General features: G+C 40.7%; 1 long non-coding RNA gene across 2 annotated transcripts in view; it reads left to right on the forward strand.

The window, feature by feature from the left end:
- LOC112926669 (uncharacterized) overlaps nt 1–25,579 on the forward strand; it is a 47,641-nt gene extending 22,062 nt beyond the window's left edge. For both annotated transcript variants that reach the window (XR_003236393.2, XR_012000367.1), the window contains exon 5: nt 25,151–25,579. This is a non-coding gene — a long non-coding RNA (uncharacterized lncRNA). The remainder of the gene's footprint in view (nt 1–25,150) is intronic.
- Nucleotides 25,580–27,920: the final 2,341 nt, after the last annotated feature.

The following is a 27,920-nucleotide window of genomic DNA, read 5'->3' on the forward strand; positions in this document are numbered from 1 at the left end:
TTTCTTGTACTTTGCATGTTCTCCTTGTTACTTCTGCTTCATGAAGTCCTACCTATGCTTTAGGGCCCAGTTTAACTGTCATGCTGCTTACAAAGTCTCCTTGAAATCCCAGCCATTCTCCTGTCAGATAGATTTGCCCTGTCCCCTGGTATTAACCAGCCTACCATGGGTGGGGGTTGGGCCATGTCTTTCTTTACCAGCCCCCATCAGTGTCCAAGACAGAGGCCATGGGCCCCATCTAGGAATGTTCAAATGAACCCTGACCTATGAATTTTCTCACACATTGGCTTCCCTTGTGGGGTAACTCATTCTGAGCTGTTACTGTGGTGCTACTCTGGTACTCCCACAGTGCTGCAGATCTTAATCATCCCTTTGGTTCATAACTAACCAATGCAGGCTCCAGACCTGTGTTTCTGCAGACCCCAAGGCAGGTACTGGGACTCTCCTTGCTGGGCCTGGAGCAGCTCAGTCCCCTGACCCTCTGTAGACTGACGCTGGACATTGTGCACATGTCTAGGTCTTTATTAGGTTATAATCAGATTGAAGACAGTGACTGTTGCATATTCATCTTTACACTCACCGGACTGATTAGTAACTCATGCATCAAGGGTGTTCCATACACATTGCTGAACTGAATTAATTGGAATAAAAATGAATAACATCACATTTTTTACCTTCTAATCTCTGTCACTTTTGGAAGTCAGGGAAATAAATTGTTCCAGTTTCTAGTTTTGAAACTGAGAGTCCTAAGAAATAAGGAGAAAACAAATCTCCTCTGGAGGACTTTTTCTGTACCCTGGAGATTTCACCTTTGAGAGACAAAATGAGTCAGCCATTCTAGAAGGAAGAAAAGATTTCTGTGATATGACCTCCCCTTCCACTTATGGGCAAACTAATGCACAAAGCTAAAACTTGCAATTTTAATGATAAAGTAAGTTTTTTCAATTTTTAAATAAAAAATGAGTTTAGACTTATTACCAGAGATTTAAAGTCACTCTGGAAGCTGTTTTATGTGACCACAGACCATAGTTTCTTTTTTTCCTAAGGCCATATAGAATAAAAACGATTAGAAATTAATTTTTAATATTCCAAAAGGTTGACATCACTAAAAACTGGTATCCTAGCAACAAGAAGTGAGACAATGGGCTGAGTAGATGCAAACCATGGATAGATATTCCACCTGGAACTTTTAAAAAAAAAAGGGCAGTTGATAAGGCGACCAGCTCATAGACATGGCTGAGCAGGCATTAAATTAAGTTCTTGAATGAAAGATTTTAGGGAGAGAAAATTTTCACTTAATTTGGCAATGTTTATGGCTTTATACTCCTTGAAGATTAAGGAGTTTTTGAATGAGCTATTCTGAAAGCTGGCCATTTAAATTTTGCATAGGATTTCGGGAAATAAACAATTTAATTCTTCCATACACCAAACCTCTCTAGGATCTATCTCAAGAAGCCCTTTGATAAGGAAAATATAGTAAGCTTTACCAAACAAGAAATCAAATAATAATCTTTGTGGAGTAGTTAGGGGACTGGGTTGTAGACTCCATTTGTTTTAAATGCAAAGCAAGCATTTACCGGATTTATTTAACTTGACTACATATTCTTAAAAATGCTAAGTGTGCTTTACTCCCCCTGGAAACACTGGGATACCTTAATAAACTCTTACCTCACTCTAGTTATTGAGTTTTTCCCAACCAAGTTCAGAGTTATTTTTACAATAGTTTTACTTAGACAGAATTCATACATGGTAAGATTCACCCCTTTAAAGTGTACAATTCAGTGGTAGTTAGCCCATGCAGAATTGCGTTGCTACCTTCAGCACTATCTGGTTTCAGAGCATATTCATCTCTGAGCGACCCTCATCTTTTATTTCTATGGATTTGCCTATTGGGGACATTTCGTGTGAATGGAATCACACACTATGTAGCCTTTGTCCCTGGCTTCTTTCACTTAGTATAATGTTGGTAAGGTTCATCCATGGAGCATGCGTTAATATTTCATTTCTTCTAAGTGCCAAATAATTTTCCATGGTATGGACTTATCAGTTGATGGACATTTGAGTTGTTTCCATCTCTTGCCATTTTAAATAATACTTCTGAACTTTAGTGGAAAAATTTTCGTTTAAACGTCAGTTTGCGGTTGTATTGGGCATATATCCAGGTGTGGAATTTCTAGATCATATGGTAATTTTACGTTTTACATTTGAGGAGTTACCACACTGTTTTCCAAAACAGCTGCACCACTTTACATTCCCAGAGCAATTTTTGAAGGTTCTAATTTCTCCATATTCTCACAAATACTTGTTATTATATGCCTTTTTTTAGTATAGCCATCCTCATTATGTAAAGTGATATCTTATTGCAGTTTGATTTGCAGTTGCCTATGATTAATAATGATAAGCATCATTTCCTATCCCCTTTGACCATTCGTAGCTTTTCTTTGGAAAAGGTCTATTCAAATCTTTTGTCCATTTTTAACTGGGTTATTTGCCTTTATTACTGAGTTGTAAGTGTTCTTTATACACTCTGGAAATAATTCTTTTTTTCAGATATACGATTTGCAGAAGAAATAATTTCTTCATTCCTATGGATTGATTTTAAATGAAAGACTATTTTTTAGGGAAGTTTTAAGTTGATAAAATTAATCAGAAAGAACAGAGAGTTCTCATATCCCTTCTGCCCCCATACATGAACAACCTCCCCACTATTAATATCCCCCTGTACCAGAATGGTACATTTGTTACAACTGATGAACCTACATTTCTACATCATTGCCACCAAAAATTGATAATTTACATTAGAGTTCACTCTCAGTTTTGTACATCCTATGGGTTTTAACAAATGTATAATGACATACATCCACCATTATAGTATCGTACAGAATACTATATGCTCACTGCTCTAAAAATAATTCTGCACTCCAGCTACCTTCCTTTTCCCTTCCCCCAGCAACCATTGATTTTTTTTACTGTCTCTATAGTTTGCCTTTTCCTAAATGCCATATAATTGAAATCCTACAGTGACCTAGCCTTTTTCAGATTGGCTTCTTTCATTTTATATTATGCAATTAACTTTCTTCCATGTATTTTCATGGCTTGATAGCTCATTTCTCTTTAGAGTTAAAATATATTCTGTTGTGTGGATGTACCACAGTTAATTATCCATTCACCTACTGAAAGACATCTTGGTAGCTTCCAAGTGTTGATGATTATGATTAAAGCTGCTATAAACATGCATGTGCAGGTTTTTGTGTGGATGTGTTTTCAGCCATTTTGGGCAAATACCAAGAAACAAGATTGCCAGATCATATGATAAGAGTATGTTTTGTAGGAAACTGCCAAACTGTCTTTCAAAGTGGATGTACCATTTTGAATTCCCATCAATAATGAATGAGAGTTCCTGTTGCTACACATCCTTGCTAGCATTTGGTGTCATTAGTGTTTTGAATTTTTGCCTTGTTCACTTTTTACTATCTTGGCAATGTCCTTTAAAACACAAAAACTTTCAGTTTTGATGAAATCTAATTTATTTATTTTTGTTCTTGTTTGTGCTTTAGTGTCATATGTAAGAAACTATTGCCTAACCTATGATCATGAAGATTCACTCCTATGACTGTAAGGAAACCAGGGATAAGGAAACAAACCAGAGTTTTATGCTTCAGCTCTTACATTTAGGTGTATACTCTATTTTAACTTATCTTGTATTTGTGTGAGGTAGGGATCTGACTTCGCTGTTTCGACTGTGAATATCCAGTTATCCCAACACCATTTGTTGAAAGGACTATTCATTCCTTATTGAATAGTCTTGGCATCTTTGTTGAAAATAAATAGATCATGAGTGCAAAGGTTTATTTCTGGACTCTCAATTCTATCCTTATGTCCATACAACACTGTCTTGATTACTATATCTTTTTTTTTTTTTGATTACTATATCTTTATGTTAAGTTTTGGAACCATGAAATGTGAGCACTCCAATATTGTTCTTTTTCAAGATTGTTTTGGATATTCTGGGTCCTTGAGATTTCCATGTAAATTTTAGAATAAACGTGTCCCTTCAACACAGAAGTGTACTGGCAGGGCACCTGGTGTCTCAGTCTGTTAAGTGTCTGACCCTTGATTTCAGCTCAGGTCATGAGATTGAGACCTGCTTTGGGCTCTGTGCTCAGCATGGAGTCTGCTTGGGATTCTCTCTCTTCTTCTCCCTCTGCTCCTCACCCTGCTCTCTCTATATACATATCTACCTACGTAAAATCTTTAAGAAAAGTGTACTGGGATTTTGATTAAGAATGCATAGGATATATAGATCAATTTAGGAAAAACTGACATAATAACAATATGTTCTCTGATCTGTGAAGATAGCATATCTTTCCATTTATTTAGATCTTCTCCAGAATATTTGGTAGTTTTCAATGTACATGTTGTAGACATATTTTGTTAAATTTATTTCTAATATTTAATATTTTTGCATAGCATTAGCAAAATAATAGACACGTAGATCAGTGAAACAGAATAGAGAGCCCAGAAATAGACTCACACAAAAACAGTCAACTAATCCTTGACAAAGGAACAAAAAAAATTCAATGGAGAGAAGATGGTCTTTCCAACAAATGGTTCTAGAACAACTAAGCATTTGTATGCAGAAAATGAACTTAAACACAGGCCTCACATTTTTCACAAGACTTAACTCAAAATTGATTGTAAATCTAAATTTAAAATATAAAAGTTTAAGCACTTCTTGAAAAAGTAAAGGAAAACTTGCATAGCCTTCTGTATAGTGATGAGTTTTTAGGTAGAACACCAATCGAAATGAAAAATATGATGAATTGGACTTCCTTAAAAATAAAAACTCCTGCCCTTTAAAAGACACTGTTAAGAGAATGAAAAGACAAGCCTCAGACTGGGAGAAAATATTTACAAAATACATATCTGATAAAAGATGCAACCAAAACCTACAAAGAACTCAAATTCAACAATAAGAAAACAAATAATCCAATTTTAAAAATCAGCAAAAAATCAGAGAAGATACACAAATAACAAATAAGCATATAAAAATGCTCAACACCATTTGCCACTAGGGAATTTCAAAGTAAACAACAACAAGAAATCACTACACACCTGTTAAAATGACTAAAATCCCCCAAACTGACACTACCAATTGCTGGTGAGGATTCAGAGCAACAGGAACTCTCATTCATTGATGGTCAGAATGCAAAATGATTCAGCAACAGTGAAAGGCAGTTTGGCTATTTCCTGCAAAACTAAAAATATTTTACCATATGATCAGATAATCATGCTACTAGGTATTTGCCCAGATAACTTGAAAACATACCCACACAAAAACCTACTTGTTCAGCTTTATTCATAATCTCCAAAAAAGCGATGACAGTATCTCTCAACAAGTGAACTGATAAATTGTAGTACATCCACTCAAAGGATAAAAAATAAACCTTAATGAATGCAAATTTTTAAAAATATATCATTTGGGAGGACAGAAAATCTCAGAATGGAGCGTATAATGCGAAAAAACCTGTATGACAGGTATATGAAATATCCTCACTAAGGGTGTGGAAGAGAGAGTGCTGATCTGAGTATCTTTTAAAATGAGTGGAGTCTATAAAAACTAAAGGCAAAATAAACTGTACATAAGCATAATAGTCTAGTTGATAGCATTGTTTCCCATAGAGGTGGAAGTTAAGAATTCCGAAGCCACTGGACATATATACTGGAAATGAATAATTAAGAAATTGGATGTTAAAGAGTGACAGCCAGGTTATTCATTGTTGGAGTGGGAGATTATAAGGGAGAAGGCTAGAATGATCCTTGTGCTAATGGATTAAGTTGGAGACATCATATGAAATGATGGTTAACTTAATAGAAATTCACATGGTTACATTAGAAATATTTATAGTTATGTGTATATACACTAGGTCATTTTACATGGAAATATGTTCACACATATATCTTCATGCTCTGTTACCTAAGAGGGATTAGAAGCAATGACACCCTGATAGTAATGAATACACGTTGTGCCCAGATCTTGGTTTCCAAATACCATTCTCCAGTTAAAAAAATCAGATCTCTTTTTCCTGGAGCAAGAAATATATAAGATGCTTCTCTAGTGCCAAAAAGTTAGAAAGTGCTCAAAAACACTCTCACAACAGATGGGGACATGTCAAAGGGTCACAGGAGTCAGCTGAAAGAGCTCCCAGTGGCCAAAGCTGGGAAAATCGGAGCCACAAAATAAACATAGTGTTGGATTATAACCCAAAGTATAAAATCAATACCCATGAGTCCATAATGATATAAATAAATGATTGAACGAAGAAATGGGAAAGAACGGATAAATCATTTGTGCAGAAGAATCTCAAATAATTTAGGTAGATACTCACCCCTGAAGGAGGTGGAACATAACTCTTCACTCCTTAAGTACAGGTTGTGCATAGAGAAAACTTTCCAAAGAGTAAAACTGGAAGGAATTGGTGGGGGAGTGAGGGGAGTGGAGGTCGGAGGTGGCATGGGTCGCTTTACCCGAGGTGCTAGCTTATTTTGCATACGCCTTCCAAAAGAATAACAAAGGAAGACCATATGGTAAGAGTTTTGCTAATTCTTTTAAGCTTCCATTTAGTGTCCTGATGCAGAAAATTACTAAATGCTACCCTGGGATTTTGAAGGTATAAATACAGCTCACAAAAAGCTATGTGAATCCCCTTGGAAGAAACTCTTGTTTTAGGAAAATGTGGTTCATTAACTGTGATAATGGATCAGAGATAGATGGATATGCAAGCATTTTTTTTTTATTTTTATAAATTTATTTTTTATTGTTGTTCAATATGCCAACATATAGAATAACACCCGTGCTCATCCCATCAAGTGCCCTCCTCAGTGCTCATCACCCAGTCACCCCCACCCCCCGCCCACCTCCCCTTCCACCACCCCTAGTTCATTTCCCAGAGTTAGGAGTCTCTCATGTTCTGTCTCCCTTTCTGATATTTCCCACTCATTTTTTCTCCTTTCCCCTTTATTCCCTTTCACTATTTTTTATATTCCCCAAGTGAATGAGACCATATAATGTTTGTCCTTCTCTGATTGACTTATTTCACTCAGCATAATACCCTCCAGTTCCATCCACCATTTGCTTCGACGTGGATGGAACTGCAAGCATTTTTAGAACAAGAACCCTTGAGTTTGTGCAAATGATGCATGTGCATGGATTAAATGTGGGAATAAGATTATTAGTGAAATGTGGTAAGGAGAAAAAGCGGAATCTTGGGCAACCTCTGAGACTAAAGTAGTATTTCTCAAATAGTTTTGACCTGACCCCTGTAAGAAAATAATTTTACATCATGATTTAGTATATGTATATGCATTTGTATTGTGTATAATTCAAATTATTATTTGTGTTCTCTTCTATTTGACTTTGTTAAAATGTTCATTTCACCCATTAAATTGTTTTTTACCTCCCACTAATGAGTCAAGGTTTACAATTATTTCCCAAACACTTCATTATAAAAAAAAATTCAAACACACAGAAAAGTTTAAAGAATTGTGTGTTGTACAATGTTGTACATTGGTTGAACATTCACATGCCCACCATTTGGCTTCAATAATTCAAATTTAGTTTCAGATACTGAAATGCTTGATATATTTACTACAAACTAGAATTCAATATTTTTTATGGTTATCTTTTTTAGATGAAGTTTACATACAGAAAAATATAAAATTTAAATTTGTATTAGTTTCCTAAGGGTGTTGTGACAAATTGCCATAAATTATGTGGTTTCAAACACAAGGTGTCTATTCCTTTTTAGTTTTGGGGATTATAAGTCTGACATCAAGGTGTTGGCAAGGTTGGTTCCTTCTGGAGGCTCTGAGGGAGGATATTTCAAGCCTCCCTCTTGGCTTCTGGTGGCATTCCTTGGCTTGCAGCTATAATTACTCCAATCTCTGCCTCCATCATCACATGGCATTTTCCTTGTGTTTTTCTGTATCTGTGTCTTCACAAAGCCTTCTTGTAAAGACACTAGTCATTGGATTTAGGGCTACCATAGTCCAGTATGACTTCATTCTAACTTGACTACATCTGCAAAGACCTTATTTCTAAATAAAGTAGTTGTATTTACAGGTACTAAGAGTTAGGACTTCAGCATATCTTTCTGGGGGGATACAGTTCAACCCAGAATAATGTACATGGCTTATTCCATGAGATTTCACAAATGTATCTGCCTGTGCTACTGACATTCTTAAGATGTGCAACATTACTGCTCTCCCAAGAAGTTCCCAGAGTCACTTCCCAATCAGTCCTCACATTTACCCTTTCTTAGAGGCAAGTCAGAGATCTTTAAAACTATAGATCATTTTACCTGTTCTAGAACTCCATATAAAAGAACCGTATAGTATGTGTCCAGCTTCTTTCACTCAGATGCTTTTGAAATTCATCCATGTACTTTTGTGTATAAGTAATTGTTTTTTCTTATTGTTGAATAATATTTTATTAAAGGAATACGTTATAGTTTGTTTGTCCACTATCTTGGTGGAGGTCCAGGCCATTTCCAATCTTTGGCTATTACCCGTAAAACTGCTAAGAACATTTTTGAACCAGTTTTTTGTGGACATATGCTTTCATCTCTCTTGGGTACTGTGTTAGGTTTCTATTGCTGCTGTAACAAATTGTCACAAACTTAGTGGTTTAAACAATACATATATCTTATAGTTCTGCAAACCAGGAACTGCAATTCAGAAACCCAACATAGCTCTCGTTGGTCTAAAATCAAGGTGTTGGCAGAATTATATTCCTTTCTGGCATCTCCAAGGATGGGGTGAGGGGATCTGTTTCCTTTTCCAGCTTCTAGAAGTCACCCACTTTCCTTGGTTCATAGTCCCCTTTCTCCATCTTCAAAGCCATCAACATTTGAGTTCTATGACCATTTTTCTGTAATCACATGTCCCTCTTATTCCCTTTTTTGCTTCCTCTCTCACTTAAATAACCTTAATTACATTGTGATTACATTGTCTTAGTCCAGAACAATCTCCTTCTTTTAAGGTCAGCTGGTTAGTAACTTTAATTCCATTTGCAATGTTAATTCTCCTTTGCTGAGTAACACAGGTTCTTCGGATTAGGACCTGGACATCTTTGGGATGGCCATTGTACTGCCTGCCATAGGTATGTAGTCAGGAGTGGAATTGCTGATCATAGAAAAGATTCCTGTTGAACTTTGTAAGAAACTGCCAGAATTTCCCTCAAAGTGATTATAAAATTTCATACTTCCACCAACAATGTATGAGCATTTCTGGTTGTGACACATCCTTGTCAACATTTGTTGCTGTCATTCTTATTGTAGCCATTCTAGTGGATATGGTGTCTCATTGTGGTTTTAACCTGCTTTTCTACGATGCAGCACTTTTTCATTTAATTTGCTTATTAAGCAATTTTTGCACATTACTTTTGTGAATTTTTTCTTCAAATATTTTGCCCATTTTTATAGGTTGTTAGTTTGTTACTGAGTTGTGTGAGTTCTTCTCATATTCTGGATATCAGTCTTCTTTTATATATATGTTTTGCTAATGTTTTTTGAGTCTGTGGTGACATTATCAGGGGCCTGCTCTACTATCCTTGGGATAGTCTCCTTGTACTAACCCCCTTCGTATTTCCAGGATGGCTGCCGTAGGTCCAGGCATTACATGAAGATGCAACATCCCATAAAATAACATCTGTTTCTCTTTTATGTGTCCTTTAGAGCTTTAAAAAGAAAGGCAAAAAGCAGAAAAAAATTTTATTAGGCGCATGTGCTCTAGTAGAATTCCACACACATTTCTTTAGTTAGAATAAGCCTACCACTACGTTAATCAGCAACAAGGAAAATGGCACCACTCTAATTAGCTTGGTCTAATCAGAGTGTGGAACAAAATCTGGATCTTCTAGGATGGAAGAAGGTTATTAGGTATTGGGTTGGGGGTGGGGGAGGAACAACAAACCTTGCCACCTCCACTGGAGAGCCTCTATTACTGGGTGTTTCTATTACTAAGTCCTAGCACCATGTGTCAGAAGCTGACAGTCTATGTACTCTGCCCTTCAGAGGCTTTAAAACTACCACCTCCCACTCTATGCTTCGAGATTCCTGGCAACGGGGTTCCCAGTTGCTTTTGTCCCTCATACAAAAAGCACAGTTCTTTTCATATAAAGTCCTTCTGTTTACATAGGAGATTATAGGAAACAAACAGTTAAAAACTAACCCTAGAGAAGTTACAAAGCTTAGGAAAACTTCCACAATATTGGCTATCTATGGTCCCTTAACCCAAGTCCCTTCTGAGCTGATACCTAAATGTTTGCAGGATCATTGTTCTCAGCTTTCCTTCCATTCCTGAAGATGCCCCTGGGCATCTGAATCCATAGTATCTTGCCTTTTAGATGCAGCACAATTCTGAACCCTTTCTGCAAGATGGCCATTCTTTGCCATTGCTTGCAGAGATCATTCCCTTCTCTCAGGTGGGAAACCACGTTGGGAGGACCCCGTGACTGGGGTGCAATGATGTGCCCCACAGATCAGCCTCTTTGAGCACCTCCTGGCAGTCCACACTGGGCTGCTTCTGATTCAACCTTGCTGCAAAGAGGAAGGCCGCTCTATTTAGGCTGTCACTTAGGAAGTTGATGGTTGAAATGGTGAGTAATAAAGTGTTCTTTAAATCAACACTTTCTTTTTTTGCCAGTAAAATTTTATCTGTGAAACTTTGTGTGATTACATAGAGGAAAAGCCTCATCTCAAAGTCTATGAAAGAGAGTCCCTAAGCTCTCATAGACTCTTGTCAGAGATGGAACACTGGGCCCATAGTAACTGTGTGGCTCATTCTCTCCCTCTGTCTCTCTGTGTGTGTCTCCCTCTCCTCTGGAAATAATGGAGGGCTGAATGCTTCAGAAAGAGATGAAAGTAGAGGATGAAAGCAATAATAATCAGAGTTGGGGTTAGATGAATCAGAGATTCAAAAACCTATGTTATGTGTTAGCCAGAGCAGTGTCCAGAGTAAGGGCAGAAGTCATATTTGAAGATCTTGCTGGTCAAAAATTTAAGAAGTTTTTTTTTTTTTTTTAAGATTTTATTTCTTTATTTGACAGAGAGAAAACACAAGCAGGGGTGGGGCACGGCAGAGGGAGAGGCAGAAGCAGGCTCCCCACTGAGCAGGGAGCCTAAGGCAAGGCTCAGTTCCAGGACCCCGAGACCATGACCTGAGCCAAAGATAGATGCTTAACCGACTGAGCCACCAGGCTCCCCCAAGAAGGTTTTAATACCAAGTTGCTGATGCAATGGCCAGGTACTTTTGGTTCTTGGCAGTTAGGATATGGAAAAAGGATTGAAAGTTTGGAGTTTAGGCAAAGGATTAGGAGAATGTGATCACAGAAGTTAAAGTTGCTGAGGTCAATAATTTAGGAGGTAGGTACTGAAGACAAAGGAACTATTGGCCACGACCAGGAATGGATCTGGCTCAGAGGTGTTGGATGGTTTATCTTCTGACCAGAATTATAATTTCTACTGGACATTGGAAGTTCTGGGTCTGCAGGTATGCTCTGGGATGCATGGAGTATCTAGAAATCATGTTGGACAAGAAGCACAAGACCTAGGCTCTGCTCTAGCTCTGTCCCACACCAGCTGGATGACCTTAGGCAAGTGACTTAACCTCTCTGAGTCTTTAACCCAACTTACCTGACATCTTGACATGAAGATGCAATGTCAAAGATCATAAGTGAACAAGTGCATCTAATTGGCATCCAGGACTTGGGGGTGGATAGTGGAGAAAAAACATGGCTTGAAATGTGAGGAGTCAGAAGTTACTCGGTAGAAATTCTTCCAAGCATCAGATATGTGAAATGATAGTTGAAGGATTTCATTCTCATTAACACTTAATCAAGTCAGAAGTGCTCTCCTATCAGGAATACATTTGATAATATAGCATGTACAATTGTAAATGTGCCAGATATTTTTCCTTCTTTGATGGAAATAGCATGAAATTGAATTTATTGGAGCTCCTGAGTTTGTAGCCTATGCCTGTGGTATTTTTAGAATTTATGATTTGTTTTACTTTCTCTTCCCTTCATTTAGCACTTTCTATGTGCCAAGTGCTTCTCTGGTCACTGGAGATATACGAGTAAACACAGCAGACTCTCATGGAGCTTTACATAGGAACTTGTCAGATCTCCACCATCAAAATAAGAGGATTTCCAAGAGATATTTCTATGGATCTCTGGGCAAAACTGTAGTTGCTACTTCATTGTACACTTGGATTGACTATTTCAAAAGTATGAGATATATGTCAATCAGAGAAAGACAATTATTGTATGAATTCACTCATATGTAGAATATAAGAAATAGTGAAAGGGATATGAGGGAAAGGAGAGAAACTGAGTGGGGGAAAATTAGAGAGGGAGACAAACCATGAGAGACTCCTAATTCTGGGAAACAAACAAAGGGTTGCGGAAGGGGAGGCGGGTGGGGGTGTTGGGGTTAACTGGGTGATGGGCACTGAAGAGGGCACTTGATGGGATGAGCACTGGGTGTTACGCCATATGTTGACAAATTGAATTGAAATTAAATATTAAAATCACACACAGACAAAAAAAAAAAAAAAAAAAACTACGAGAAGCCCCAAAACCCAGCAGTGGAAGATAGGCAAATACAAAAGGGAACTGTATTAATCTCTGTTAACAAAACAGAATGAAACAAAACAACAAAAGCATGACTGCTTTTGACTGCTTTTGAGGTTGGATCTTGAAATAGTTATTTTGAGTCCTTGGAACTTTATTTTGGCTATTTATATCCTAATGAAGCTTATATAATAATGGCTAGGAAATGCATAAACTGCAAAATGCCACTTTTCTGCACACAAGAGGATATTCAAGTGGAGTGTATTGGGGAAGTAGATTAAATCCAGGCACTATTATTCTGGGGAGACATATTGAAGGGAAGAATCGGGCTGGAATTTGCCTCTCAAAGGCACAAGTTAATAGATATCACCCTACTACCACATACAGCAATACAGAACATATCAGAGTAGAAAGCTCAGAAAGACAGGGCAGAGAGATGTCATGCCACTTAAATAGAGACAAGACCTCTTCTAGGTAATAAGCAACTTCAGCTGGCATTTTGCAGAATACATAAAGAAGAATAAATCTTCTTAAATTCTAGCATGTAATGAAGACTTAAAGAATGAACTTTAAAGATCATTGCTGCCAAGAGATTCGTGAATTCTCTAAAACAGTATTAAAGTCTTTCCTAAAAGGAAGCAGTCATTTCGAATGCAAGTGGGCAGGGTGGTGAATGGCTTCAGAAAGAGAAAGAATCTACAGATTGGCAGTAAATGAGAAAGAGACATTTCCCTTGGCCACACTGCTAATGGGCTCAGCAATTCCTAATTAAGAAGGATTGAAGCATTGGAAGTTATTACTAGGCCAACGGTACTTATTATTTGTTTTACACACACATGCACACACACACGCTTTTCTGGAAGGACTATTGGACACTTGATCTTGTACCTTTGTACACCTAATTCCTATACATACACACACATGCACACACACACACACACATACACTCATGCTTATGTAATCTAAATAGTACAGTATATTTAGTTTTCGTTCTGTTGGATGAGTTCAGTTAATTTTACTGATTAATCAGTCTTTACTAATTAACCTCTTTGTTGTCATTACAAAGTCCCAGGTTCAATATCCCTTCTGGTGCGTGGAAAAGACCCTGAAATCAAACCTGCATCTAAACCCTGATTCTTCCATTTACCAGACGTGAGACCTCGAGACAATTGCTTAGTCTTCAAGCTGGTAAAATGAGGAGAATAAAACTGATGCCCAAGTCTTCTGTGAGAATTAAATTATACAAAATATGTAAAGCTCCCGTACAAGCGATTCTCCGTGCCCATGAACACAAAGGGAAGCTTCCTGCCCAAATGTCCCATGGACGGAGCCTGATGTGCCCTCTCCTACACTTGTTTTTGCCCAGGGTGGTCCCCATGCTCTGGAACTGAGGAGGAGATGGGCCTGTCCCCAGGCCTCTGCCCTCTGGGCCGATGGTGACTATGGCAGTGTCTATGGCTCCATCCTCAAAGTCATTCTTCCTTCATTTCATCATATATCTGCCCCTTTCAGTCCAGATTGGCAGTGTTTCTGTTGACATAAATTCTCATCAAACTTATTGGCCTCTCAGGCAAAACATGGAGAGTTCAAGCCACCAGACAATAGGGTCCTCCACAAGCTCTTCCTAGGTAACCACATCTCTATTCATGGCTTCTGCTCGGGTGGTTGAGTGGATCCATGAGTCACATGCTTAATCTCTTTAGCAAATAGCTTGTCCAGTTGCCAGAATAGGCTCTCTGGATAGGCTGAGAATTCTTCCAAATTGTCAAGTGCTGGGGTTTTTTTGGGGGGGGGGGCTTGAAAGTTCCTTCTCCAATTGATTTTTCTCCTCTTGCATTTTACTACAAGCAGCAAGGAGAAACCAGGCTGCACTTCCGACATTTTGCTTGGAAATCTCCTCAGTTAAATACCCAACTTAATTGCTCATAAATTCTACTTTCCCTCCAATAGTACACAGTGCGGCCAAGTCTTCTGCCACTTTATAAGGAGGATCACCTTTCCCCGAGTTTCCAATAAATGTCCCTCATTTTTGTCTGTGACCTCTGTTATAGACTGCCTGTTTGTACTCCCTAGCACCCTCTCAAATTCTTATGTTGAAGTCGTCCCCTCCTCCCCCTAATGTGATGATATTTGAAGATGGGGCCTTGAGAAGTAAGGATATTTTGATGAGGTCATGGGGATGGGGACCCTATGATAGGATGAGTGTCCTTATTAGAAGAGGAAGGGAGACTGGAGTGCACTCTTCGCCGAGTGAGGTTATAGCAAGAAGAAGAAGAGCATATCTGTTGTTCAGATAGAAGGCCCTCATCGGGAAACAAATCTGTTGAAAATTTGGTCTTAGACTTCCAGCTTTCCAGCTTCCAGAACTGTGAGAAATAAATGTTGTTTAAGCCACCCAGTCTATGGTATTTTGTTACAGCAGCCCAAGCTAAGACTTCATAAAAAGCACTTTTTGACATTTATATTCCTGGCAACATTCTGTTTGTGATAATATATGTATTCTCTTAGACAATAGAAGCTTTCTCTATAGCTCCCCTCTTTTCTGAGTTCTCACCAGAATCTCCTCTAACGTCCACATTTCTACCAACAGTCTCTTCAGAGCAATCTAGACTTTTTCCATCACGTGCCCTAAAATTCTTCTCATTTCTACCCATTATCCAATTCCAAAGGCACTTCCACATTTTCAGGTATTTGGTACAGCAGTACTCCACTCTCAGACACCAGAATCTGCTCTGGTTTCCTAAGGTTGTCATAACAAAGTACCGTAAACTGGGCTTCAACGACAGTGATTTGTTTCTGGAGGCTGGAAATCTGAAATCAAGCTGTTGGCAGCATTGGTTCTCTCTAAGGGCCATAAGAGAAGAATCTGTTCCAGGCTTATTCCTTGCCTTGTACATGCTATCTTCTTCCTGCATCTCATCACAAAGCTTTCTCCCCATGCATCCCTGTCTGTATTCAAATTTCCCCTTCTGATAAAAACACCGGTAATACTATATTAAGCACTCACCCTACTCCAGTGTGACCTCATGCTATCTTAACTAATCATGTCTGCAATTACTCTATTTCCAAATAAGGTGATATTCTGAAGTAGTGAGGGTTAGGACTTCACCATATGAATTTTGAGGGCACACAAGATAACCCACAATACCTCCTTTACCCTAGTACCGGCTGATTGGGCCAGGGCTTCTGATTTATAGTTGGCCATTGGCTTATGACATTGCCTTGATTGGGAAGGTCACTCTTAGGCATGTGGCTTAAAAAGTCTAGAGACAGTCAGGAAGTTTGCAGGAAGAGCTGAAGCTGAAAGAAACAGAGAGAATCCCTAAGGTAGAGAGGAGTCCCTGAGCAAACCAGTTATGTAGGAGCAACAGCTCTGAGTTTTTAACATGCTGAGATTTCTGGTTAAGGTAAGGTTAAAGGGGAGGGGGTGGGGGCAAAAGGAAATTCTATAAGGTGTGCAATAAGAGCAAAAGGAGAGAGCAGTGGAGTTGTGTGAAGACGGAGTGGTAGAGGAAAGATGGGTGAAAGCTCTGCCAAGATCCCCAGGGATGGCTAGCATGTGGTTCCAGGCTCCATGAGGCCACCGCCTGCTATGGGCCCTGCTCTGGCAGTTCCGTATGATCTCTCTCTGTCTGAATTCCTGTCTTTCACCCACAACACAACAAAACAAGACAAAATGAAACCCTCCCTGAGCCAGCCCAATCCAATCTAAGGCATGGCCCAGAGCGGGTCTTCAACAATACTAATCTTCATCCTTCTCCATCAGCTGACAATTGGGTCAAAATTCCTGGACACAAAAATACCAGGATGTCAAGTAATGGCCCTTCCAGAATGGTTGGTGCCTGAAACTCTTTGACGCCTATATGATTTTTAATGGCACCATTAGAATTTACCTTTTAGTAATAGATCCTTTTGGACTGTACAAGCCTTGGTATTAGCATTAGGGACTATGGCACTTAAACAACCCCCATTTTCTGTTATGAACTGAGAAGAGGAGGTCATCACAGAGTACTAGCTTTCTTTCCCTTTAGTCTGCACTTGCAAAGGTGGGAGAAGAGACTAATGAGAGGAAAGAGATGGCTTACTGTTGCTAAGCAACCTTTGTTGGCAAGAAATGTGAAAACAAGATTCAAAGAACTCCTAATTGGGCAAATATCTTAGAGAATATTTATAATTCCAGAGAGATTTGTTTTCAGACCATTCCTTTTTTTTTATTGAAGCATTAATCCCTTATTTTAGAGGTGGTTGTCATAATTACATAAAATTTTATCACTTAAAACTAATTTTAGAGTGTCACTGATTGAGTTCCAAGTATTTGCAGAAAACACCAGAAAAAAATTTTTTTAATTTAAATAAGACTCAGAGCATACATAGTTTACACATGAGTACCATGGGTCTCCATATCTATAGCCAAATAAAGCATCTCCCTGCAGGTATAATGGCACTGGAAATGAAAGTGTGGCTCTTCAGCTTACTATTTATGTAATTTTGCTCTCTGATAGGATGACCAGTTCATTCTGAGTTGCTCAGAACTTTCCCAGTTTGTGTGCCACAAATCCTGCATCCTGGAACCCTTAGTCCAGAGCACATGGGGATATTAATCAGCCATTCTCTGATTTTATTATTATACCTGAGATGTTTAGGCTGGATTCAGGATAAACCTTAGGGCATCTTTCCTGGGCAGATGAACATCATACCTGGTGTTCCTCTGGACCTGAGTGGGCTCTAATCAGCTTGGTGGAGTCCTGAGAGAGGGTAGTTAGATAGAACCTATTGGAGCTCGAGGGTGAAGCTGACCAGTTTCTCCTTCACTCCAGTTTCCTTAATCTATATTGTTGGCCCGTATCCTAAGATTTCAACTTCTTTTAGGCTCCCAGATGGCTTATATATGTAATAAATTCCCAACAGTAACATCTATCATTGTACAAAGCAATTCCATTAGCATGGAAATGGGAGGGGTGGGATAGCATGGGGGAAGGATAGCAGTAGAGCGTGTTCCATGTGGGAGAGAAAGCCACTGGGAGGTTCTTAGCTGTTTCCCAGGGAAGGGGCATTGTTCCTTCTATGGGGGCAGTCATATCCTCTCCCACAAGTATGTAAGAATTCTTCCCAACCCACCAAACCACAGTTAGTTGATTAACTATATGTGCCCAAACCATCCTTGAGGTTCTTGGTACATAGTCCAGTTGACTTTGTGACCAATTGACCTGCATCCCATTGTCTAGATCACAGAATTTTAAGATGCAAACTGAGTGCTATGTGGAGGCCCAGGGAAGAGGAGATCAAGGTGAGTAAATGGTTAGGAAACAAGACAGCCCAAAGAGAGGTAATTTAATCTAGTGAAAACAAGACAGGTAATAATCAGGGCATCTGGGTGGCTCAGTCAGTTAAGCATCTGCCTTTGGCTCAGGTCATGATCTCAGAGTCCTGGGGTCGAGCCACACGTCAGGCTCCTTGCTCAGCAGGGAGTCTGCTTCTCTCTGTCCATCCCCCTGCTTGTGCTCTTCCTCTCCAACTCTCTCAAATAAATACATAAAATCTTTAAAAAGAAAAAATGAAGACAGGTCATAATCAATGCTCATGTAGAAAAGGATTTTCTCAAGCAAGAGAACAAGTAAAAGAAATTGTGTACAATCCAAATATGCCAGATTTAGGTGGGGTATCCTGATTTCCAGTGTATGATTCTATCACACGTAATCTGACAATACAGGGATGCACCATGTCCAAGATTAACAAAGCATTACTCAAAGCTTGGCCTGGTGATTCTCGGTGTTACCAGTTAATACCCTGCAGGGTAGGCCGTAGCTGAACATAGCACACAAGTGTCCCTCAAACTAATCCATGGTAACTTTCACTCCTTAATAATACAAGGCAGCTCCACAGTGATCTCTGTGTGTGTGCTAATGACTGAGAGGCTGAGCGAGGAGATACGGATGCAGATTTAGCAGTTAGGTTCGCTAGCACTACAGTTAGGTAGCAAAGATGTGGCATGGAACTCAGCCGACAGCCATGAACACACCACTCAGTCCAATGAATAGAAGTATTTTTTAAGCTGGTGCTAAGTGGGGACAGTGGTGTCACAAATTTAACAAATGCCAAGGGAGTGTTGGGTGCATTTGAAAGAAGATAGGAGATTCCTGCAGGTGCAGAAAGGCAGGTAAACACTGGAGAGAAGGAAAATGACAGAAACCCCTCAGCACACTGTGTTCTGGGCAAACAAGGACACCAGCTTCTGGGCCGTCTTGTTTTGAGAGTGCCATCACACACTGTGCTCCTTAACACGTGAAGAAGAGGTGGAGCCATCGGTACCAAAAAGGTTGTCAACAAGTCAGCACATACACAGATTTCTAAAATTCTGAGTTCCATTCCTCGGGTTCAAGGGATAGTCTTACCCATATTGAGTGGACAAGGGATGGATGCAGGATTGGTGGAAAGCAGTGGGGGAACTTTGTGGAGGTTCAGACATAGCTTTTTTATTTTATTTTATTCCTCTTGTCCCCAGATGCATCCATAGATATATGCACTTCACCCTAGACTCCTGGGGCCTTCCTTGTGGTTTAAACACTCGGTCAGTAGAACTCATCCTTCCTGTCCTGTCTTTTTTGCACTGACACGTACTCACACACAGTCTCTTGGTCTTTTTGATCCTTCTCATTGTCTGCTCTCCCCTCCCCATGGAGGCTCTGCCTCTCTTCTATGAACTCTGGTGTAACACCCCAGGCTCCTCTGCTCCTTGGGGCGTGTGCTCCACACCTCTTCAGAACCTGACCTGGGAGTGTCCTTACAAACACAATCCCTGCCGGGATATTCTGTTAAGATGAGCTATAAATCTGAGTATCTGCTTCTTGCCAACCTTGAGATACAAGACAAAAGTCTTCCTTCTACCCCTTAGTCTCAGGAACCATCACATCCCAGAAAATAGCAACTTGACCTGCCACAAACACAGTTGAGGTTTGTCATCTTGAGGGCACTTAGCCCAGGGCAAAGGGGTTGAAGAGGCTTATTCAGTAAGCAAAGGTTTGGATCAGGAGAGAGAGAGGGAAAGAAAGGGAGGAAGGGAAACAAACTAAGAGAAAGGACGGCACCCTTGTCCATGGCAGGCATTCCAGAAACTCCTCTCAGGACTCTGCCTTTGCCAGTTCTTATCCTTGGAATGCTCTTTCACCAGGTTATATGGCTTCTCCTTCGCTCCACTTAGTCTCCTTTCAAATGCCACCCTGCTCAGAAAGGTGTTTCCGGACTGCCTTTGACCCTGTATCCTGCTTTATTCTCCATCTATGGACTCCTCACTGCCTGGTGCATTATGTAGCTATCTGCTTATTGGGTATTCCCCCCACACCAACATGTAAGCTCTGTGTGAGCAGAGACCTTCCAGTTTCGCTCAGTGCGATCCCCAGAACAGTTTCTGGCAACGTAAGAGAAGCTCCATAAATATTTGTTGAGTGAAAATTAGGGATACAGGTTCTGGTGGAGCTCTATTGATGTCTCTAGGATTTATTCTATTGGTTTAAAGCAAATAAGATGGAGACTAAGCATTAGGGCTATGATGTGTGGCCTTCAACTAAAGTAAACAGCAGAATGAAGTCAGACTCTCCTTGGTTTGTAGCATATCAGATGCTTCCTGCCAGCTAAGTCTCCTTTTTATTGTAATCAATGAGAAGGAACCCCTAATACCTAGGGCATGAGTGACCAAGGGCTAGGGTCTTTTAGATCCTGTGAGCGTTCAGATGGGTAGGAGTTCTTGGAGAATACTAGTTAGATACATAAAGCATAAGGCAGCTGGGAACACTGTACTTTGGGGCCCAACCCTCACCCCTCCCCTCCAGGTAAATGGATGTCTGGAGTTGACTGGTTGTAATGTACTTCGAATCTCTGCCATAATTTGAGCAGAAAAATGTCTGCTCAAAAAGAGCTTTGAAATCAGGGGCACTTGGGTGGGTCAGTCAGTTAAGTGTCCAACTCTTGATTTCAGCTCAAGTCACGATCTCAGGGTTGTGAGATCAAGCCTCTTGTTGGGCTCCGTGCTGGTCATGGAGCTTGCTTAAATTCTCTCTTTCCCTCTACCCCTCTCTATTCCTTCCCCTCCCATTGGCCCCCCTCGCACACACTGAGTGGTCTCTCTCTTTAAAAAAAAAAAAAGAGTTGTTTGAGATCTTTTTTTTTTTTTTTTTTTTGAGATCTTTGAATAAAGCACAGATAACCCAAGATTAGACAAAGGGGAGGATAGATGTGAGAGGGTCAGTAAATTTAAGTGGATCACCCACTTGAGGGGTGGGTTCATCTACAAAATGCCTTGTTTACTCCATCTTATTGTAATTTCTCTGCACTACCACAGAGAACTTGCATTTTAGCCAAAATAAATATTCCAGTAGATGAAATCTCAGCAGACCACGTTAGCAGTATAGAATTGAGTTTTAATGGGTTTCTCCCAGGCCAGGATTTGACACTTTTTTGTGGGGAAGGAGGAGGGGAAACTGTATTTTTGAAATGAGCAGTCTCTTCTCTAAGTTGATTTTCAGTGGATCTACAACCTCTAGGCAGATCGGTCATGTCAAGCTGAAAATTAAAATTTGCCTTGGAAATAGTCTCCCCCTCCATTATCTCATATTTAAAAATCTAGCCTTTTTCTAACTGTCTGTGTCACTTTCCACTTTATTTGCACTTGTGTAGACATCTTTCCCCCTTGCATTAGTCGTGCAGGATTTTTGTGCCTTTTCTTTTCTTTTCTTTTCTTTTCTTTTCTTTTCTTTTCTTTCTTTTCTTTTTTCTTTTCTTTTGTGTGTGTGTGTGTGTGTGTGCCTTTTCTTTAACCTGATGGACAATTGAGAGAGATTTGGCAACTCTGATGTGTTCCCTCTCAAAACGTCAAGTCTGAGACAGAGGGGTCACACAAATCAAAGACGAGCTGAATAGCCGGCAGAGAAGGTCAATGGCCTTAGAATTGCTTCACTTTTCCTGATTATTTTAAAAAATTTACCTTTTCCATTGTGCCAAGTAGATCTGTGCAAATCCAGAGCATCGTCTTTGTGCAAAGTGAGATGACCACTGGACTGAAACATTTATGTCACTGTTTCTGCCAGAGGGTTGAGCCAGGACCCTTTCCTGCTCTATGTATGCACCTGCTCTGTGCCTAGGACTCTGCTGTGCAACAGGTGCAGATGCTCAGAGGAAGAGAAGATAGGATACAATCCTTTGGCATTCCTAAGACCACAATCCTTTGGCTAATGTAGAGGGAGACTCCTCATGAATGTCCTAAAATACCTCCTCCTAACTCAATCTTGCTCCCTCCAGTCTGCTCTCGACACAGCAGCCTGGGTAGTCTCCCAAAAACAATCAGATGGTGGTCATTATTCTGCTGGGGCAGCTTCGGTGATGTGCAACATGGGATGAAGGCCAACATTTTAAACATGACTTCCACTTGCTTACCTCTCCAACTCCACTTCTCACTTCTTACCTGGAGCTCTAGCTGTGAGCCACATTCTAGCTTGCTCAGACACACCTGTCCCTTTGCTCTCAGACTCTCCAGACTGCATCTCTGGGCCCTTGCAAATGTGGTCTCCCCTGCCTCCCATTCTGAACATGCCCTCTTTGTTGCCACCCTCACCCAGGAACTCGGCACCCCCTTCATTCTTCATTCTCCCAACTGTGTCAGGTCGTCTTCCAGACTCTTCTGTACAAGAGATGTGGGGGGTCAGATGTGTTTGGATGCAGGGCAGGTAAATCAAACAGGCAAAACTGGCCCTATATGAGACGGTTATGAGTGGTGCAGAGGGTGGTGGATTGGAGAGGAGCACACTCCTCCAAATGGACAGCCCCTTCTCAGCAACAGACAAGTGTTACCATTTGGGAATACCAATCCACTTTTGCTATCTTTCCTGATTTTTTTTAAGTTTATTTATTCATGAGAGACACAGAGACAGAGAGGCAGAGACACAGGTAGAGGAAAAGCAGGCTCCCTGTGGGGACCCCGATGCAGGACTCGATCCCAGGATCTTGGGATCATGACCTGAGCCAAAGGCAGATGTTCAACCACTGAGCCACTGAGGCATCCTCTTTCCTGATTTTTTTAAAAAAAGATTTTTATTTATTAATCATGAGGGACACACAGAGAGGCAGAGACACAGGCAGAGGGAAAAGCAGGCTCTCTGCGGGGAGCCCAATGTGTGACTCAATACAGGGACTCTGGGATCACACCCTGAGCCAAAGGCAGATGCTCAACCACTGAGCCACCCAAGTGTCCCCTCTTTCCTGATTTTTAAAGAGAAGTTAGAAACTCAGATTTTATGGGAAATGCCCTGATGCTGAACATGCTATATAAGCCCATAGATAGCCTGTAGATCTATGAGGCTCCTGTTTAGTCATTTTTATTGTCTTCCCTGCTGAGCTGTAAGTGAATAACAGGGGCAAGTCTGTCTGTCTATCTATCTATCTATCTATCTATCTATCTATCTATCTATCTATCATCTCTCTATTCTAATTCCAGCTAGTTAACGTACAGTGTAATATTAGTTTCAGGTGTCCAATATAATGATTCAGCACTTCCATACACCACCCAGTGCTCATCACAAACGTGCTCCTTAATCCCCATCACCTAATTCACTCATCTCCTCGACCCCACCTCCCTTCTAGTAACCATCAGTTTGTTTTTTATAGTGAAGAGTCTATTTCTTGACTTGCCAATCTCTCTTTTTTCCCTTGCTCATCTATTTTGCTTCTCAAATTCAACATATGGGTGAGATCAGACAGTATTTATCCTTCTCTGACTTATTTCACTTAGCATTAGACTCTCTAGCTCTATCCATGTTGTTACAAATGGCAAGAGTTCATTCTGTTTATGGCTGAATAATATTCCGTTGTACTTACCTATGCATCTATCAATGGACACTTGCAAAAAAAATGCTGTAAGAAGCATAGGAGTGCATGTATTCTTTCAATTTAGTGTTTTTGTATTCTTTGGGTAAATACCCAATAGTGTGATTCTTGGATCCTGAGGTAGTTCTATTTTTAACTTTTTGAGGAATCTCCATACTCTTTTCCACTGTGGCTGCACCAGTTTACATTCCCACCAACAGTGCAGGAGGGTTCCTTTTTCTCCACATCCTTACTGACATCTGTGGTTCCTTCTGTTTTTGATTTTAGCCATTCTGACAGGCATGAGGTGGTATCTCAGTGTAGTTTTGCTTTGCATTTCAGATGCAATTGAGCATCTGATGATGATGTTGAGCATCTTTTTAGGTGTCTGTGGGCCATCTGTATGTCTACTTTGGAGAAATGTCTGTTAATGTCTTCTGCCCATTTTTAAATTGGTTTATTTTGGGGGTGCTGAGTTTTATAAGTTCTTTATATATTTTGGATACTAACCCATTATCAGGTATGTCATTTGCAAATATCTTCTCCCATTTCATAGGTTGCCTTTCAATTTTGTTGGTCGTTTCCTTTGCTGTACAGAAGCACTTGATTTTAATGGAGTCCCAATAGTTTCTTTTTGTGTTTGTTTCCCCTGTCTCAGGGTACCTATCTAGAAGAGTTGCTACAGCCAATGTCACAGAAATTACTGCCTGTGCTCTCTTCTAGAATTTTTATGGCTTCAGGTCTCACATTTAGGTCATTAATCCATTCTGAATTTATTTTTGTGTATGGTGTCAGAAAATGGTCCAGTTTCATGCTTTTGCACATTGATGTCCAGTTTTCCCAACACCATTTGTTGAAGAGACTTTTTCCCGTCGGATATTCTTTTCTGCTTTGTCAAAGATTGATTGACCGTATATAACTGTGGATAAGAAAACTGTTCTGTTTCATTCCCAGGGGCAAGTCTGTCTGGTTAATTGTTTTACATATTTACAATGTATAGCATGGGATCTAACATGCAGTAGGTGTTCAAAAAAACAAACAAACAAACAAAAAAAACTAGTTGAATGAACTAGTAAAAAATACTAGTTGAATGAACAAATGGATAACTTGAAAGAAATATCAACCCAGGCCTATTTTTGCAAGCTGCTGCCTCTCAAATCCCCAAAATCTTATCTTGAAGATTTGTCCAGTTTGAGTTGAGAGGAACCAACCACTTCTGCTAAGCACCACCCCCTCCCAAATTTGCTCTTGTCTTTATTTTCTGGAATTGATAGCTCTGTGGCACTGGCTTAGATAAAACTATGAGCATTTGGGAGATTATGTCTTCTCCCCTGAATGATTCAGATTTTCAGAATCTGTTGCCAAGGAAAGAGGTGGGTAGTTTCACAGAGAGAAGAGGCGGCTATGTACATTGTCGGTAGGCCAGAGGGGGACCTTTAGGCTCCTCCGGAGCTCTTCTCTCCTGGGTCTGAACCTCGAGCATCTCCATATGCACGAACTCATGACCACCTGGGTGGTAAAAAACATCCTCTGGCATGGACAGGCTGGAGTCCAGCTGGGAGATAGCCTGGAAGTGGACCCCACACTGAAGATGAGAAAACTCCCTTCTAAACTGGATTATTTAGTTGCAAATTACTCTCCGCTTATTTACTTGTTTTTCATTCTCAGGCCATTAGCACTGTCTTGTTTAAATCTTTCGGCCTTGTTTGGAAGGGGAGATACTTGAGTAAGAGTAACAAATGAGGAGCAGCACCCTTCAGAGGCCACCCAGCGGCAGCAGCAGAAACCGGGAGGTGGACCTCGAGGATCCTACTAGGGTGACTGATAGACATGCAAACACCCAGGCATCCCGGATGCCCTCTCCAGACCTCCCTTCATCTAGAAGTGAGACCCGAATATCTGCCTTTGGAAGAAGTGCTCACTACAGTGTGAGAACATCGCCTCAGGGGAAGGGAGGGTAGAGTCTTGCCTCCTTTATGGCTCCTTTGCACACTTGGGCTTTGATTTTGTTAAGAAAAATGGTGGTTTCCTTTCCAGGGCAGAGGTAATGTTTGTTTCTTGATGTGTGTCTCTATGGCATGATCTAATAAAGGTGCATCTGGCTAAATGGTTCTAATGACTTGGTCCTCTGGCACAGCCTCCACCTCAGCTCTGCTGCTCACTTACACTGAGCAACAGAGACTGTGGTGTTTATTTTTCTCAATGAGGGCATGGAGCAAGCCCCTCGCAAGGGGTTATTTCATGGTCATCCCTTTGCCTGTTTTTGCAGTAACCAACTACAAGAAGGGACTGTTCAAGTGCATAAAAAGAGACATGTAGTGACACCCAGCAGGGAAGCAGGTCTTCTCTAAATAAGCAGCCTCATTGTTTCTCTGCTCTGTGGTGTTTACAGCGTGGGCGGCTGACCAGCTCCGCTGACTCAGAAACAGAAAGGAAAATGAGGGATCAGGGAGCTGGGGAGTTGGCTCAGTCCCTGACTCACTGCGTGGTCTGTGATGAAGTCATCATTCCCCCCCACAACCCTGACACCCCATGAAGAGAAGGAAACAACAGGACTCAACTCTGTAAGCAGAGGATGATAACATCAGAGACTCAAACACAGCTTTCAAGTTCCAAATGGGATGTGTCTGCTTTGGCGACCAGAAGTGAGGAAGGGAAGTATGGACTGTTGTTGAACCACGTGTAATATTGTAGGGAAAATACTATCCCAGAGTTAGACTAGATCTTCACTCTTGACTTTGACAGTAGCCAAACTGTATGATCCTGAGCAAGTCACCTGATCTCAGGCAAGTCACCTGACCTCACAGCCTCTCACTTTTCTTATTACAGAATGGGGAGGTAGGGATCAAGTGACCTCTAAGGCCCTCTTGACTGTTCCAGCCATGTCTATGAGTTATTAGAAGGAAAACTGCTTTTGCTCAGGAGCCTCATTTTTTATCTTTTCTTCTTCTTCCTTTTTAAAGATTTTATTTATTTGTTCATGAGAGACACAGAGAGAGAGAGAGGCAGAGACATAGGCAGAGGGAGAAGCAGGCGCCCTGCGGGGAGCCCGTTGTGGGACTAGATCCCAGGATGGCAGGAACATGCCCTGAAATGAAGCAGATGCTCAACCACTGAGCCACCTGGTGCCCCTAGGAGCCCCATTTCTTGATCTGACTTCCTTCAAGGGTCTGTCAGTGGTGAATCGGTCTCTGAGCACCTATAACACACCAGAACTGGCTGGACTAATAAAACTTCCGTGGGCCTTCAGGTAGAATTTAAAATTAAAATACTATGAAACTAAAAAAAATATTAAAAATAAAAAATAAATAAATAAAATAAAATACTATGAAACTATAAAACAAGTGTTAAGAAGTGCAGTGAAGTTCTCATGTTTCCGACAATGACCATTTTGACATCTTTTCTTGGGAACCAAATTCTTTAAAAACAATTTTTTCGTGCCCCGGGTTTGCAGGAGGCCAGAGTGTGTATTTATTCTGTCCCCTGGTTATCTGGGCACTAGAGAGATGGCCTTCCTGTCTCTGCAGGGATCCTGCTGGTAAGGGAGCCTCTTCCACAAAGAGGTGACTCAGCTCAGAGAAGAGGAATTGGGGTAGAAAGGAATTCTTAGAAAAAAGCAGGAGCCGTGAATACTCAGTGATAAACTGAACCTCACGGTCCCAGCTTAGGTTTGGATCTCTAGTCCTTGTCTTAATCCAGACATCCAGGAAGGGAGTAGAGTTAGCCTCATGGGCTCTCTTAGTGCTACCCAAACCCAAGCTGGCTGTTTTAAAAGATGCTCTGAATTATTATGAGAAGAACTCTGAGAATATTTATGCTTGTGTTCCCCTTAGGATCCTTTTGACCAAGTTCTTTAGGATGCAGGGCTGCTGGGTGGTACAAAGCACAGAGCAAGGAAGGCTCTGGCCATTCCCTGGAGCCCCACAATTCTAGGAGGGGGCCTCTGAATTCCTGTCCTGTCCCCATCATCATGCCTTTCTCTTCCCTTGGAAGTTCCGTAATTGCCTGAACACAGCTTGTCTGCCTCCGAACAGACGGGACTGACCCCATCTTCTGAAGCAGACAGCAAACAGCAGCTCAGTCATCTGCTGGAGATCCAGCCTCGTGGGGAACCACCAAGAACCCATCACTTTGTTACATTCCTAGTTTCTGCTATTTAGGACCCAAGGGACAAAGGGTCGAATGATTTCTCCCAAATGGCTGACACATATTTATTGATTATCTATAAAGTTTGGGGTGGTAAACTGGCCAGGGAATTGTGGTAGGGGCCCAGCCACAGAAGGATTTTCTTCCTCAGGACCTTGAGATAGAAGCACACTAAACGGTTTTTAAAAAAAGAAGGTGAAAGATCAGATTTGTGTTTTAGAAAAATCGCACAGTGATGGACAGAGAGTACAAAGCAGCAGAGTGGCTGAGACATGAGGGTGGCTAGAACCAG

Source organism: Vulpes vulpes, chromosome 3 (assembly GCF_048418805.1).
Source record: "Vulpes vulpes isolate BD-2025 chromosome 3, VulVul3, whole genome shotgun sequence".
NCBI lineage: Eukaryota > Metazoa > Chordata > Mammalia > Carnivora > Canidae > Vulpes > Vulpes vulpes.